The sequence below is a fragment of the Triturus cristatus genome, chromosome 8, assembly GCF_964204655.1.
Source record: "Triturus cristatus chromosome 8, aTriCri1.1, whole genome shotgun sequence".
Taxonomy (NCBI): Eukaryota; Metazoa; Chordata; class Amphibia; order Caudata; family Salamandridae; genus Triturus; species Triturus cristatus.
Window position 1 is genome coordinate 187,529,518 of NC_140591.1, and position 12,040 is coordinate 187,541,557.

Here is a 12,040-nt window from a genome sequence, read left to right on the forward strand (position 1 = left end):
GTGTTTAGCTCAACCCCTTTACATTGACTTGCTGGGAAATTAGGGATAGGATGATAGAAAGAGAGAGGATAGAAAAGAAAGGGTGGAGATAGGATACAAGAAGTGTTCTATAGCAATGAGCCTAGTCTGGGTTGTAGCCTTGTGTGAAAACCGACACCCCCAAGTGGCCTCACGGGGGTTCATAGGAGTCCAGATACGTGTCGAGCGACTTCAACATCCCCCTAGTAGCTGATCTCCAGGGTGAGTTTTGCAGGGCAGTGCTATCTGCGCCTCTGAGGTACGTCACCCAGTTGACCCAGCCTTTGTATGATGTCTTAGCGGTATCCTTCCAATTGGACAGGACTATTTTCACTGCCGCGGTCAGCAGGAGGTCTAGCAGATCCCTGTCATGCTATGAGGCAAGTCCTGTGGTCATAAATGCGGTGGTGAGGGAAGAGAATTCTGGATTTAGTGTACATCCCAGCGCCTTTTTTATGAAATCAAAGATTTTTCCCAAGAACGTTTTGAGTTTTCGGCAGTAGAAGATAAGATGTGCCAGATCCCCCTTTTCGTTGCCGCAGTTCCAGCATAGGTCGTTTTCTCTCAGGCCTAGTGAGGCTAACCGAGCAGGGGTCCAGTAAGTCTTGTGGAGTAGCCAAAATGTTGTTTGGGATAGTACCGGGGAGATTTTATTACGTGAGGGGGAGGCCCAAAGCAAAGCTAGCTCTTGTTCATTTTGTTTGATATTGCCTTGTTTTACACAGTAGTTAGTTGACTTATCGTTAAGTTTGGTGGAGTTTGGGCGTAGAAGTTTGTAGAGGTGCAATACTTGATGACCTATTCTGTTAATTTTTGCCATATACTGCATAATTGACGGGTTGGATAGTGATAGTTTGGCTTTTTTTAGGGCTGTTTTGATTTTTAGGAAATTGTAGAACTCGGCGTCTTTTAGTGTGGTAAACATGATGGGATGGCCCTCCTCCTCTAGTTGGGCTGGGTAGGAGATGCCTTTCTCCATCCATGTGTCAAGGGACAGGCATTTCCCTTTGTATTTGATTTTGCTGTTGGCCCAAAGGGACTCCCATTTCGAGTTTTTTACGCTGTTTTCCATTTTCTTGTCTATTTTGAGTAGGACAATTTTTGTGTTTTTGAAGATTTGGTTGGAGGCGTGTGTGTGTTTGTTAGCTGTTAGCAGTACCAGTGGGTTGAGGTTGAAAGCGGTTTGGAAGGTTCTATAGTCGGCAAGGTTTAGCCCTCCCAGTTTTTTATCTAGCCTTAGTTTTTTATACTTATGCGTGCCTTTTTTTCCTGCCATAGGAATTTACTAATCAGGTTATCCACTTTGCGGTGGAAGTCATCCGTAAGTAGAAGTGGTAACATGCTCAGCAGGTAATTGATCATTGGGGTGATCATCATCTTGATCGTTTCTATTCTGCCCCACCAGGTTATAAATTTGGGGGACCAGGTCTCCAAGAGTTTCTTTGTTTTTTCTATCAATAGCTTCTCATTTTGTTGTAGTGTGGTCATGAGGTCATTACCAAAGTAGATCCCTAGATATTTGATGAACCCTGTTTGCCAGGCCAGTCCCGACCCCCCTCGGTTGTCCCTAGTGGTATGGATGTTGAGGGGTTTGCATTCTGATTTGTCCCTGTTGAGTTTATATCCTGAATGTTCTGAGTATGTCTCTATGGTTTCTATCAGGGCCTCAATAGAGGTCTTAGGTTGCTCTGTCACAATAGGAATGTCGTCCGTGTAGGCGGCTAGTTTTATTTCCACGTCATTAATATTGATCCCCTTTATTTCCGTGTTAGTTTTGATGTCAATAATCAGGGGCTCCAAGGCTAGCAGGAAGAGTGAAGGGGACAGAGGGCAACCCTGTCTAGTGCCGTGTTGTAATGTGAGTGGTTCGGAGAGTGATCCATTAATGACAATGCATGCTCTTGGATCCCTGTACAGTGGCAACACCTTCCGTATGTACCCTTCCCCTAGATTGAATGAATGCATGCATTGCTCAAGGAAGGCCCATGAAACTCTGTCGAAGGCCTTCTCGGCATCTAGGGTGATAGCCACAGCTGGCTCTGCCAATTTAGTGGTGTGATCTAAGATGTGGCAGAGGAGTCTGGTATTGTCATTAGACATACGGGTCTTTAGGAAGCCTACTTGTGAGTTGCTTATTTGACTGGGTAGGACGGGGTTTAGTCTTGTTGCCAGGATTTTTGTGTATATTTTACAGTCCACATTAATTAAGGATATGGGCCTGTAATTCTTGGGTAGCAGTTCATCCTTGCCTTCTTTTGGGATTACAATTATGTTGGCCTCGGACATGGATTGTGATACCAGCCCATTCTCCGCACAATGGTTGAACACCCTTTTAATGGTAGGTTTCAGGTGATCAAGAAAGGACTTGTAAAAAGTGGCTTTGTACCCATCTGGGCCTGGGGCTTTGTTGTCCTTCATAGACTTGACCGCCATTTCAATCTCGGCCATACTAATTTCTTGCCCTAATCTCTGCGCTTCTACATTCATTAGCTTAGGGAGGCTGAGTTTGTTAAGGTATTTTGTGCACGCCTCCAGGTCTAGGGATTGGTCATTTTTATAGAGTTCCTTGTAAAACTCTTGGAAGGTTTTTTAGGATGTCTTTGTGCCTTGTGTAGGTATTGTTGTGTGAATCAGTGATGGATGAGATGGTAAATTGATTGCGTTTGTGCTTTAAGTAGGAGGCTAGTAGTTTCCCCGCTCTGTTAGCCTCGCAAAGCTTAATGGCCTTGTATTTGTTGACCCACAGTCCGGCTCTCTCACTCAGGATTTTGTTATATTCGTACTTTTTTCTGGTTAGGTCTGTTAGGGTTCTAGTATCGTGCGTGGCTCTGGTGTGGGCAGTTTCAACATTTTTGATGTCCTGCTAAAGCTGGCTCAGTTGTAGGTTTGTGTTTTTGTTAATTTTGGGCTTAATTTCGATTATTGTGCCTCTGACTGTCACCTTGAGTGCGTCCCATAAGGTAGTGGGGACGGTCTCCTGTGTATCATTGTGTCTAAGATATTCTTTTATGGCCTCCTCAATCTTTTTTTTGTTTTCTGGGACAGCCTAGACGTCACTGTTAAAACGCCACCTTCGGGGGATGTCCTCGTTGTGGCACCCGCTCAGCTTTAGGCTGATGCATGAGTGGTCTGACACTAGCCTAGGCGCTATGTCAGTATGCTCTATCAGTTGTGTGTGTGGGACTGTGATTAATATGTAATCTATCCTGCTGTATGAGTTGTGCTGGTTGGAGTAGACGGTGTAGTCTCTGGTGTCCGGGTGCTGGAGTCGCCATGGGTCTTTGAGGTTGAATTTGGCACAGTTGAGGTTTAGTTTGATGGAGGAAACTACCTATACATTTATACTTTCCCAAAGTGTGCAACAAGATTGCGTCGTGGCCCCCCTTTTATTTACTTTATTTACTGATGGATTGGAACAACATCTTGTCAATTTAAAGGTGGATGCACCGCATGTAGGAACTCATTCAGTTCCAATTTTACTCTACGTAGACAATGCTGTCCTTATTGCTAGAATGAAACTTGAGTTGCAGAAGCTGCTCAATACTTTTGTCAGCTTTATGAACAGTTTGGAGCCAACTGTGAACCATTTCAAAACTTACATCATGATTTATGGGCCTAGGATGAATAGGCACAAGTCCTTTTTTGTTAACTGAACTAAAATTGCACCAGTCTCGACTTACCTGGGACTGCCCTTTTTATGAAAACAGTACATGGATTCCACTTGGTGCTGCTACAGCAGCTATGAATGAATGAAACTTTATTGATTTAGACCTATGGGATCAACAATATAAGACAATGTTACTGTAATCATTCCATAAAATCGTTATTGCAGGTGTCCTTACAGTAAAGCAAGCTTAAAAAAGTGTTAAACATTTTAAATACATTATGACATACACATTTATACAGTGGAAACTTTATAAGGTTAATCATTTCATCAGCTCTTGTTCAATTGAATCTAAAAAATAAAGGGATTAAATATTGATAACACGCTGCTGAGACTAACGGGCAAATATAAAGTGCACGTCTTAAATGTTGGATCCTTCCATGAAACAAATCCCACTGGCCATCAGTATTATTCCAGTGGCTTTAATAGGCATTAAATGGTAGCACTTCTAGCCTACGTACTAATATTACACACATGTAACTCTATGATCTAAGGTGAATAATATATATTTGTGAGGATGGTTGTCATTGTATAATTTGAGATTCATACATTGATTAATGTCACCTTGGTGACTTAGGGCCTGATTATGACGTTGGGCAGTTAGGAGACTGCCCGACGTGCATGCAGCGGTCCGATCGCCGTATGACGATCGGACCGCCGGGTTAGCAGCCCGAAGTCAGCACTACCATGGTGGAGGCATGCTGCGGCCATGGAAAAGAGCCGCACCACATGCTGCCGCTGTGCAGCACTTCCTGCATGTCTGTGCACCACGTGCCAGGCACCATGTCGTGCATGGCACACAGTGCTCTGAGGTAAGTGCAACGGAAGGGTGGCAATACATGTGCCCCCAGGGACACTTATCTTCATCCTGCGACAGCCGTGGGCCTTGTTTTAGCCCCCTCAAACCCTCTCCGGGAACCTCTTCATGTTAAGGTTACTACCATGAAAAAACTGTTGGAAAGGGATATCGTAATGCCTATGATGTTGCCTGTCATAGCTCCGCCGACATTCTGGAAAGCTCCTCCGACCGTCGCACCATTGTTATATATGACCCTGGCGGAGGCAGTGGTGTTGCATCTGACAGCTGTGGGTATGACCGCCAGTATTGTAATACGGCGGTCGGACAGAAGGGCTGTTGGTGGTTGGACTGCCAACGACGGGATGTCAGCGGTCCGACTGCCAAAATTGTAAGGAGGCCCTTAGTTTTGGAATCAGGCGTCTTTCAGAAATTTTCAATTTGTGCAGTGGTCAAGGTATATAAATATTCCATCTTGCATTCCAGTTTATTTAAGACCAAATTTAGGTTTTCCATAAAGGTGTATTCTTTTTTGTGTACTTTTAAGAAGTCCTGCTACAATATAACCCTAAGAGTATCTACTTTTGCATGAAATAAGTTATAGGCCCATTGAACAATCTTTGCCAATGTCGTGGCAGATGAATTAGTAATATCAAGTTTTAGTCTTAAGGCCCGCACCAAGACTCCATGGCTTATCTTAGCCAGATTTTGAAGAATCTTACCTTTGCATTGGTTTAAAAAGGACTATTGCCTTATGGGTATGTACTCAAGTGCACAAGTAAGAGTCGGAGGTATTTTGACTCTGTATTTTTCGATTAAGCGTTTAAAATGTCTCCTCCCAGAAGATTTATGAAATTGATTTAAGTCTGCCTTATTCCCTAAGGCATTACTTCCTAAATGTTTAAAATTAAGTTTATTATTGAGACTTTGGGAGAACACTTTTCCTAAATATGTGTAGGATATTACTATTTCAAGTGGTGCTCCGCCTATGCCCCAATCAAACGGGTGACAATGCTTTCTTCCTGTAAAAGCCATTATTTTGGTCCTAGAGATATTAATAAAAAAAAAGAAATTCTGCATATTTATTTAAAGCTTTCACATTTATTTGCAAACCTATTGGTGAAAGATCAAATAAAACAACATCGTCTGCATACAGCAATACTCATAGATCATAAAATGCAACCTGGAAATTCCTGACATTTACAAATTGAGCGGGGAGATCAAAACGATATATTGAAAAGAGAAGGGGGGAAACAGACAGCCCTGTTTAGGCAGTTCTTTGTCTGAATGTATTGTGTTAGGCTCTAAATGCCACATGCATCAACATTTGGCTTTGCGATTCCTAAATAGTGATTTTTAAGGAATCGCTATTTGGGAATCGCAAATCCTTATGCAAGCAGGAATCGCAAAATAAATTACCTATTAGCGATTAGCAAATTGCGAAGCGCTATTAGGTAATGTTACTCCATTCATTCCTATTGGTCTATAGGCCCATAGAAATGAATGGCAATGCATTCGCAAATTGTGATTACCAAATTGGTAATCGCAAATTGCGAATGCAATTCCAAAGGTGCCAGGGTGCCTAAGGCCCCACTGATGCCCCCCAAAAAAGGTAAGTGTGCACATGTACGATCACACATGCCCTAGGGGCATGTGTGTGTGTGTGCCACATATCACTTTGAAAAATGCACTTTTTTTGCATTTTTCAAAGAATGCGCAAATTACCATCAACTTGAAGTTGATAGTAATTAGTGTTTCCTAAATGCACAGTTTGCATTTAGGAAAGGCTTGATGGATCGCCTTTAGGGGATCGCAAATTGCGATTCCTTAAATGCATTCGCAATTTAGGTAATCCCAAAAAATTGTGATTAAATTATTTGCAAATGGAAATGGATTCATGAATCAGAAAAGGGCATTTTCCGGTCGCAAACGGGCCGATTCTGTGAATCGGCCCGTTTGCGACCGGAAAAAATCTTGATGCATGTGGCCCTTAGTCCCTTCCATTAACACCATACACTAAGTGGAGGACTACAGTGCTATTAGTAGTTTTAATAAATCCAAAGGTATGCCCAATAAGAACAATTTCCTCCAAGGGGATGGTCTGTCCACTTTTTCAAAAGACATCAAGATGTCAATGAAGGAACCGAAGAGAATTTGCGATTTCCTAACCACATATTTGTCCATTCAAGTCTTTACAATTGCATTATTATCCATCACAGAGTGGTTTGGTCTAAATCCAGCCTGTTCACGTGATACAATTCCTTTGGAGAAAGCCTAAACCTGGAGATGTTTTAGTATGCTGGCTGAGAAACTCTTTCCTGATGCATCCAGTAGAGCACTCCGGCAATATTTGGTCATGAATAATCGAAGGCCTGTCGTATGGAGTGGTATTACAGTATTCCCTTTCCACGGGGAGGGAATTTGACTTGTTTGAAAACAATATTCAAAGAGAGGAACAAACATTTCCCCCCACTCCTCGGGATTTGTTTGCACAACTTTTATGGATAATTTATCTTCACCGTTGCTGCAGAAGATCTTGAACCTACTTGTGGGGGGTGCTATAAATTCAGTTATATTTACAGGGAGATTAAAAATCTGTTTAATCAATGAGAATATATTCTCCCTATAGAGCTTAGATATATATGCATTCCATTCAAACCCTTGAATGGGAATGGATAATAAATATTTCTTAACCCCACTGTGGGATGCTACAAGGTTCCAGAATCGTTTTGGTTTTTTGTTTTGTGCTGCCAGCCGGAGCTTGATCCAGTTCATATTAGTTTCCATTTTTTTAAGATCTGATGATTTTTTTTCTCTGTTTTCCCGCATTATTCCTATTTCTTTTTTCTTAGTTGCAGAATATTCAATGAAACTGAAGTCGAATACGTTTATTTATAGTTACTAAAATGTCCTTGTGTTGAACATTTGTTTGCTTATATTCCTTGTTTCTCTCGGGACAATTGAAAGGATTCAAAATCTCTTTAGTGATTTTCGAGATAATGCCCTCATAAGTGGTAATTGTATTAACCTTCTTATTTCTATGTAGATTTTGATAGTCTTCTACTAGTTCATTCACTTAATTGATCGACCCAGAATTCCCTAATCTTTTTCCCTGTGCTGAATCTACCTGTGCTTTAATATTTCCCACCTCCAATGACCAAATGTCTGATTGTTGTACCTGAAGGACGACTATCATAAGTAAAGCTGCATGGTTGCTACCTTGATAGAAATGTGCACAGACCTCTTCAAAAACATTAAATAAATCATAAGTAGGAACCACATAATCAATGATAGATGAGCCTGTGATTCCTTTTCTAGTTGGGGTAGCTGGTTTGTCAGGAGCCACCCGGCCATTTATTATTATCCCATTGATTCCACTGAGATATTCCAGAAGGACCCTCTTCGTTCTGCTTTTTGTAAAGTGGGGAACAAGGATTCTGATATCTGCCAGGCAACTTCTAGCACTTTACTTCTAAATATAGATGAAGTAGCATTCAAGACTTTGGCATTAAAATCCCCCATTAAGAGCATGCTGGCAATATTTCTATTTCCTTGACGGGTTTGAAAAGAATCAAAGATGTGGTTTAAGATTAAGTTACGTTGTTATACAGGAAGGACCATATATGTGAAAAGGAGGGAAAATATTTTATAATTTTCAGTTTTAGGAAAATTAATTTGGATACATTGTATATTTTGATGGAAAAGCGGAGGATCTCAAAATCCCATAGAATTTTGGTTAACAATAGAAAAGGAGAGCCCTCCTTTTGAATTTCCTTTCGTTATTGTCTGCGCAGGAATAGCTATTAAAAAATATGATTCTATAAAACACTTCCCATCTCACACGGTTTCTTGAAGGCAAATTGTTGCAGGCTGTTGCTCTGTTACTAGTGCTATTTTGTCTGCCCAAAAGTCAGCAGGTTTTTATGATATTATAGATAATTTATTGATAAAATGATAATTTACATTCTGAACTTGCTTTGTTTTCATTAATTGCCATGGCTAACGAGAACCTGGGATCCTTCTTCCAAGATGCCTCACATATTTGATGCTCTTGATTGGTATATTTGCCATTTGCATTCACTTGAATTATAACCAAATTAGGGTTTCCCATTGTTTTCCATTTTTGTGAAGTGTATCACATCCCTTCATAAAAGTTGCTGGTATCAGGTTGAACCATAATTCACCCAGCACTGTAAACACATCCTGCTTTGATGGAAAGGAGACCATTTTTATCTCTGCTGAGGAAAGGCCTTGAAATTGTAGATAAGTATGTAATAGACTAAAGATTATCTGTCTATTTAATGGAGTTGCATAATTTGGAAATACATCTTTTATTTCAGCAACAGCAGAGAAAGGTAATAAGTGGCTACTTTCCATCAGTTAAGTCTTTGGCTAGGAATTTAGGTTTGCTTCTGAAGTTCCGGTTCTAAGCTCCAAATCCTCCTGAAAGAAAATCATAGAATTAAATTCAGGGGCCTTTGGATTTAATCCCTCATTTATATTAACATTAACATTGGATGTAAGAGAGGGGGCTGAATGTGTCTCCATCCCAATTGCTAAAATTATCTCATTGATAGGCAGGCTAATATTATCTTCGGACACCGTTTTCATCTCAACTTTTATTCGGATTGGTTGTGTTTTGGGATTCTATGGTTTCTCCTTTTCAGTTCCTCCTTTTCATGGTACTTTGGACTTCTGTCATTTGTTGGTTGTGTTTTTTTAATGTTATATTTGTGCTCACTTCTCCTATTCTATGAATCATTTTCTTTTATTTTTTGAAGATTGAATAACAAGGAAGAGAACCTTGCACTGAGGACTCTTAATGGTCCTGTTAGCCTTCAGACAACAATTTGCGTACTCAGAATACAGTTCCTAGGTCTGTCTGCTTCCGATTTTTATTGCACGCAATCTTTTGATTTTTTTCCTGTTTGTGGTGCCCGTGTTAGAGTTTGTTTTTATCCTTTTTTACCGGTTTTTCCACATATACCTGTGTATCTTTTTTCCGTCTTGTATTAGACGTCCTTCAATTTCTGGTTCAGGAATATTTTTCATGGTAAGAGATTTCAGTATTGCAGTTAGACTTTCCAGGTTATGGTCCGAGTTACTTGCAGTTTTCAACAAAGAAAGAAAGGTACTCTACCTATTTTTTTTCTAAATGTACAATGTATCATATCATAAATGTACTGACACTTAAACAAGACCCATATAAAGCAAGGACATTTCAATACATAATCAAAGAAGGATTTTGTTCGTATTTTTATTTTTTGTTTTAATCAATTTAGACTGAAGGATTCAAGAGGTGAGTGAAATCCTCAATAGTTTATAACAAACACAATTTCGTGAGCCACAAAACAAATAATAGAAGCAGAAAGGTCCCAATCACTATCGCGCACATACAGACATACACACTTATACCGGTACCATATCACACCTTAAAAACAAAACTCAAACATCTACTCATAAAAAGCCACTCATCAGATAGGGGTCCAAAACAGATTTGCCTCGTAAATCAATATATAGGTTAAAGCATGTGAGCATTCAATGCTGCGCTGAAGAGAGCATGTTCAAAATACAAGATTTAGGGCTTAAGTGGACCCCTTGGGAGCGCCGACGCGCGTTTCGGTGAACGCACCGAAATGCAGGTGCCACCTTCCTCAGGGCGAACAAGGAAATGGTTTAGGCGTTTTGGCTGGGACCTAACAAAAATAAGAAAAGCAAATCAAATCAAACAAAAAGGGAGCAGTTCAAGTGTCATTAAATAACATCATTGGTTTCAAATAGAGAACTAAACAACAACAAGGTCATATGTCATAAGTGTTAAGCATCATAAAAGAATTTGTTTAAACATTAATATCTAGTGAGAAATTGCATTATTCAATAGAGCAACGTGAACACTGACGAGTCCTGTTTTCCAGAGAGAGGAGAAGGAGCATATAGTATGCTTTATTAGCACCATGTTTCTAGTTCTAGTTCAGGGAAAAAAAAAAAAAAAAAAAGGAAGGCAGAATGATCGTTTTAGCGCTCACCTGTGGGGAATCAAGTAGTTGCAAATAGGTCCAAGTGAGGACACAGGCAAGAAGAATATCTGATCTCAGGCGGCAAAACGGGGGTCAGGAATGTTCATAGGAACAAAATCTGCTGGGTAAACATAAAAAGGACGAAAAAGAGAGAAAATAGAGCAAATAGAACTCTAACTGAATAAGCAAAGAATGAAGAATCATATCGTCATCATTCTAGTGTATGAATTTCTAATATATGGAGAATGGAAAGGCGACAAATTCTTGCCTTAAATTAAATAAAAATTAGGGAAGGAAAAACTAGTGGTCAGCACAATAGCCAAAAAACATACAGGAATAAAGTGGGGAAGACTATCCATAGCGTGCTGGTGTACAAAAGAAGACGGATAGAAAACTCTCTAAACTGTATTTTAAAGGCAGTCAGAAAGGGTAACAAATAAGGCGGGATAGAAAAGTTACCTGATAGGGGAGTATTGGGTTCGCCGTCAAAGTTGAATCCTTTTAGTTATAGATTTACGGCGACATAATGGTGGGATAAAGATCCCTGATGACGCTAGAAAAGCCCACTGCCTAATGATAAAAAAAGGAAATATAAACAAAACTCGTGGAAAATTTCGTTTAGGATATTGCAGAGCCAGAGCTCTACGGGGTCTAAAGATAAAAAAAGTAAGGGGGCCATACCTGAGGGAACAAGGGTGTATGCCACAATAAAAGAAAAAAGGTAGGAGCAGGCTCAACTCGCTGTGGAGGATATCAGCAAAACGAGTAATTGGAGGCCTGAAAAAATAAATGAATGAAAGAACATTAATCTAGGGAAAAACCGGGAGGGGAGACACAACTGTTTATCAGGAGGGGAGCCACAGAGTCAAAGGGAAATACCTGAAGACAAAGGCGCCGCGTGGAGATTCACATCGTCAGAGCGCAAAACTCCGGCGAAAAACGAAGATTCCTCAAAAGCGGGAGAATCATAGACGATCAGGTAAGCGCTCGGAATGGTCAGATGGCCGTTTAAATAGGCCAATGCACGGAGGTAAATGAGAGAACAAATGAAAAAAATGAGGAGGGGGGCGTGGTCAGGTTTAAAGGAGCAAAGAGTAATGTAAAGCAGGGGCTTTAAAGCAGTGAAGATCACATAAGTGATGGGATGGAACAGTGCAGGGCAGGCGTTTTAAATGAATAAAAATAGCACGGGCATGTAGATAGAATAGTGCTGGGATGATACTGGTAGAAAAATAGAAAACAAAAACGTAGAAATAATTGTCCATGCAGAAAGAGAGGAATAAATATAAGTAAAATAAAATGAAATAATGTGACATGAAATAAAGTAAAATGAAATAAGGGCCCGGGCGAAGTCTGATTCTAGAAAAACGGAAAATGAACAGTGCATGGTCAAACGAGCGGGATCTGTTCATCTATTATATATGTCTAAATTATATATGTTTAGCAATAAGGGACATATTCAGAAGGATCCAAATCACTGTGATAGGAATATCCAAATCACTGTGTTAGAAACATCCAGGCGTCAGATGGTATAGAAAAGGCGCT

The 12,040-nt window shown here is 40.3% G+C and overlaps 1 long non-coding RNA gene across 1 annotated transcript; it reads right to left on the reverse strand.

Annotated features, from left to right (window-relative positions):
• Positions 1-9,698: 9,698 nt before the first annotated feature.
• On the reverse strand, positions 9,699-11,496 carry LOC146801795 (uncharacterized). Its single transcript, XR_014968072.1, has 5 exons — positions 11,375-11,496; positions 11,177-11,272; positions 10,955-11,065; positions 10,505-10,616; positions 9,699-10,174 (listed from the first exon to the last, which is right to left on the reverse strand). It is a non-coding gene; the product is annotated as an uncharacterized LOC146801795 (long non-coding RNA).
• Positions 11,497-12,040: the final 544 nt, after the last annotated feature.